Here is a 5,302-nt window from a genome sequence, read left to right as displayed (position 1 = left end):
CCAGTTTTGTACAACATTCAGCACAACAGCTTTCTAACTGAGGTTAGAGAGAAATATTGAGAAATAATGAGAAACATGGATGAATACTGCCTGCACACAACTCTGCTGGCTTCTCAAGTGCGACACTTGGAAACATGGATAAAAATCCAAATTAATGTCATTTTACCTTGTTTTTGCCTTTTCATCTGTAGGGGCAGTAAAGTGAAATCTTTCCCTCCAGAGCTGTTGCTCTGCTGACAGAGCCAGTCACCTTCTCAGCAATGCTGCTGAGAAGAAGGGGCACAAAAGAGGCTTCTGGATTGTCACCTCTCAGAGGCAGAAGGAAATACTTCCAGCTACTTCCTAAATACGCTGTTGTTTAGGGATGATGTGTTACCCACAACAACATAGGAAATTCTGCCAACTCATCTTCTCAGGTTTTTGTAAGTGTTGTACACACACATATTAAAGATCATGATTTTTAAGCTAGCTACTCACCTGAGTAGATTTAAATAGGAAAGGAAAGGAAAACATCTCTTCTAAAGAAAACTCATTGCTCTTAACCAATACATACATAGCCACCTCTTGCTCTGTGTAGCATAAAAAGCCATTGTAAACATAAAAATGTGACAAAAAATAAGGTAATATTAAAAAAAAAAAAAAAGCACTTAGTACTTTACTAATATTGCTATTCATGGTATAAGAAAAGGGAGAGTAACTTCTCCAAATTCATTATTAAGGTTACAAAACCTTTATTGTTGTGTGGGTTTGGACTGTTGATTTTGGGAATGCACCTTTCAGATACATTTATAAGTCTTGTTTTTATGACAAATAAATGATTACTGTGTTCAAATCTACCCCAACTGGTGTCTGCACAGTATTATGTTCAGTGGGACAGGCAGTTCTGGGCGCTCAGCATACCTCTCACATGCATCAGATGCTGTCAACATTTTGGCATGGAATTCACTTGAGTCCCACCTTCTGGATCCACCCTTATGGCTCTGCAGGGCTGTGTTACTCCTGCGGGCAGAGAGAATAGACGGTTGCATCATCCCTCTCGTGCACCTGTTCTGGATGTATTTACTTGTGCTCTACCTCTTCTGTGGGTGCCAAATTCACGGTCCTACAGAACTGGGATACTGAGAGGTTTAGCAGGGTAGCTTGAAGTGTATTTTGCAACACGGGAGCGTAAAAGCACAAGTTTTAATGGTTATGACTAGAATTATTAAAATGAAGAACAATAAAGAAGTAAAGCAATAAGTTTAATTGTTTTTATTATAACTGGCAATTTACTAAGAAGCAGATTGTTCTTAATGAAACTATTTATATGAGTAAAATGGGCAGGAATTGGTTCTATACCTCTCTAAGGCTGAAATCTAATCACATTGGTTAATTTGTTATTTATCTAGAACATTTTGTTTATTACCTTATTGTCCTTCACAAGTAACTCTGCGTATAAATTTCTCTGCTCCCTCTCTTCTGATTATATTACTGTAGAACCTGAATGTACCAATTTAAATAATTCAGCGGCTGCTGCTCTCTGTAATCAGCATTTCAAAGAGGGTCATGGATACCTTTTCTAAAAAGGTTGTCAGAACAACCCTTCTCTTCTGGCTGCTCTCTTAAATCACAGTCATTGTGTGCCACCCAGAGTTGGGATAGCAGAGCCAGGGCACATCACGGGCTGGAGGAGAGCAGTAGTCACTGCAATCCTGGCATATCAAGCATCCCCTTCCATGTTTCTCCAGAGATGAGTGACTTTATATACAGCTAAATGATAAAAGTATTTTCCTGTGACAAAACACAGGGAGGAAAACAACATCCTCAGTAGTTACAGAAATAAAATATATGGCAGAAAACTGAGACTTAATATGGTGCACATGCTTACCTTTATATGTTTTATTTACTTATGACTCGCTTCCAAACAGATTGTGTCTCATCCTGTGAGGAACAAAGGAGAGGGAGGGATAAAGAATGGCAACCTAATCCCAGTTTACCTTGCTGGCAACACAAAAAGGCTCACCTTAAAACGTTCAGTGCTAAGTTGTCCCTCTTCAGTGGGTGCTTCTACTGGGACTGACATTCCCTCTCCCCCTCCACATGTGATAACACTCTGTATTTCCATGTGCTCAACAGTATTTTTAGCACATATTGCAATTCCCTAGATGGGAAGCAAAACCACAATGTTGTATCTCAGTCCAATGGAAACACTTCAGACTGCTGCCATGAGCTGGTACTTAAGTCATACATCCTTAATTATATCAGATACCTACTCCGATCGCATTCTTTGTCCTGGAAGCTTGCTGTGCTATGTCATGTGTCAAATCACACCACAAGCAAAAAATATTCACTGTACCTTTTTTTCAGCAGTTCTCACAATATGCTACCTATGTGAGAGCATTCCCGTCCTGTGCTGCAGGCAGCTGGGCAACAGAAGTGAATTTGGAGTCCAAATCCCAGTTGAGGGGGTCCCTGTTTGAGTGTCCCCACCCTCCCCCAGGTCAATTTTGATGCCCTTTCCTGTACAACACCTACATCAATGGGGCGAACGCCTGCCTTGGGGCTGATGCCTGACCTGCACAGCAGAACCACTGTGCCCAGCCCTGTTGCTGGCCCTCCCAGCACCGGGATATTTTTTCATGAATGATCTGCCAACTTTCTTTGGTTTTCCCCTGGTTACAGCACAGTCAGCTCTCCAGGTGACCACAAAAACCATCTCTGGAAACACAAGGGAAGGGAAGTGGTGGGATGACAGCAAGTAGCTGGAAGGTGGGGAAGGTGGACAGCTTCTTTCAACACCAGAGCTGGTTTGTGTTACCTGAAAGCATTCATGAACAGACAGCCTCTGCTGTCTATCAGCAGCATGAATAACTTACAAAGGAAAACCCCAACTTAAATTAGTCTCTCTTGAAGACAGGTACAGAAGAAATTCTTGGGAGCTAGAAAGTTCTCATGTTAGGAAAAATGTTAGGGGAAAAAATTGCAATCTTTAATTTTTTTTTTTATCTTTTCAAAAGCAAAGGATTTATAAAGAAGAATCCCTTGTGGGCTTGATTTTTATTTTCTTTTTATTTTTTTTTTAATTGTAAAATTAATTTATCATTTTGAAATTGTTAAAAACCACTCAGATTTGTACACTGAGGGTTTTTTGTTTGTTTGTTTGTTTGTTTGTTTTTTTAACAGACATGATTTGGCTCAACCTCTAGGGCTGTAGTGTTAAGAAAGTGGACCCCTGAGTTTTCTGTAAATAAGCTTTTAAAGAAATAATTCACAGAGTACATAATGACCAGAAATTGTTTGCTATTTCACAAGGACAGCTGTAGCAGGAGGGGAGGAGACCTCCTGACAAGGTTCCCATCAAATGATGACATGAGATATGTGACCTTCCTAACAGTATACTGGAGCACTGGTTTGAAAAGCAAGCTCCTGCTGGCATGATTTCAAAACCTGACCATAAATTAGTTCTCATCCACAGCTGTCTGAAACCCAAAGAAATTAACTCAGGTTCTTTGCATTGCTTCGTTCTGACAGGAAGGACAGAAATGTTTGCATGTCATGATTACCGTAGGTGTGCATTGCTAAATCTTGGCTACTGAGTAGAGCTTGATATGGTGTTGTTACTTATTATTTTGATGTACCTGAACATAATATGGAGTAATTCTTACAGGAAAAGGTATTGATGAATAGCTCTGTAAAGAGGAATAGCCAATGAATGTTGAAATTCTGTCATTTTTCAGAGGAAAAGAAAGAGTAGTGAGAATATTGCATTATGTATGAGCAAATGCTTCAAATTTATAATCCTGTGACTGGCCTTGATTCATATTTGTGGCTAGTTAAATTCAGTGGAACTAAAGAATCTAAATTTCAAAAATATATATTTGTCTTACCATTTTGGTAAATTCTCTTTGTTTAACAAACAGATGGAGTGTTCCTCCCAAAAGGGCCAGAATAAAGAAGTAATCATGCACATTACCTTGTATTGGCACAAGTGCTTCTAACAAGAGTAAATTGCTCACTGGAAGAAAATATAGTTATGAATTCAAGATCATATTAAGTGAGTAAGTTGAACTGAAGACTCATCAAAATTTTTGCATCCTGTAAGTATTCTTAAAATCTAGAAAATTAATTAAAACCTACACATTATAATAGGGGACACTTTTGATTTACATTTAAACATGTTTGCAAATAATCATGTGTGTATTGCCTCCATTTGTTACAAATGAAAACTTGTGCTTGAGGCAGGTCCCTGACCAGATGGGACCACGTTAGCTGTATTCTCTCTCCCCTCCTGTCTTCCAAGGTGCTCAGAAAAGAAAGTGAGCAGGGGGTACAACATGTTTACACTGACCTGCCCTCTTCTGCCACTGTCGGCAGGGCACCCTGTCCTGTATTTTATAATCTCCTGGTTTCATTTGCTAGCCTACTAGAACTCAGATTTGATAACTTCAGAATGTGGCAGAAGACATTTTTTCACCTGTGTGAAATGTAGCAATTTGCTTTACCTGTGGTTATATGTTTGGTTTATTATGTGAGGGGCAGTTTTTGGCCATTCAAACAGTGTTGTAGATCACTGAACGTAACATTTGTTGGCATAGATCTGTTTTCTTAACTGTGATGCCTTGGACTTTAATACTCAGTAAATGTGATTGTGGATGTAGAGCAGTGCCCTGCAGTAATCACTCAGAGGAGGCTCTCCCCTGCCTACATGGGAGCATTAGAGGCCCTCCGTGGTGCTGAGGATTTTGTCAGCAATATGTCATCACTTTGGGTATCGTTGTGCTCACTTCAGGTGTTTTGTCTTTTTTTTTTTTCCTTATGGTGAATACACAAGGATAGTTCTATTTCACCACAAATGAGTGTTACTAACAGATTTTGTCAGGGGACACTGCCCTTGGGTTATTACTACAGTGCTATTACCTGTCGTCTTATTCCTCACTGATCAGGGCTGTAAGGTTAGAGAATGGAGGGAGGGAGGAAGGCGATACAGTAAGCTTTTATATAGTTAAAAGAGCTAAAAAAACTAAGACATCTGCAACTACTGCATAAATAAGCCATTTGACACCTTTAATAGCTTTAACACACTCTTTTTGGAATAAAATTAGCATCTGTGCTGACAGCTTACATGCCAAGTTTCAGCCTGATGCAAATTTGAAAAGTCCTGGATAAAAACTGTGAAAAATCCAGAGTTTATAAACACTACCTGATCCTAACTGACATTCTAAATAGATGGTAGTTAAGCTGCAGTATTTATATAGTACACTACCTCATACACTGGAAAGACAGAAAGTAATCACCTTCTTTAGAAGTGCTGCACCAAGTATAT

At 39.3% G+C, this 5,302-nt stretch overlaps 1 long non-coding RNA gene across 1 annotated transcript; it reads right to left on the bottom strand.

The window, feature by feature from the left end:
* Positions 1-797: 797 nt before the first annotated feature.
* LOC126913374 (uncharacterized) lies at positions 798-2,094 on the bottom strand. The gene is made up of 3 exons (XR_007708559.1): positions 2,003-2,094; positions 1,868-1,920; positions 798-999 (listed from the first exon to the last, which is right to left on the bottom strand). It is a non-coding gene; the product is annotated as an uncharacterized LOC126913374 (long non-coding RNA).
* Between the last annotated feature and the right edge of the window lie 3,208 nt (positions 2,095-5,302).

This window comes from Cygnus atratus, chromosome 7 (genome assembly GCF_013377495.2).
Source record: "Cygnus atratus isolate AKBS03 ecotype Queensland, Australia chromosome 7, CAtr_DNAZoo_HiC_assembly, whole genome shotgun sequence".
Lineage (NCBI taxonomy): Eukaryota > Metazoa > Chordata > Aves > Anseriformes > Anatidae > Cygnus > Cygnus atratus.
Note: the sequence above shows the minus strand (reverse complement) of the source record. Positions and strands in the feature narration are given on the sequence as shown.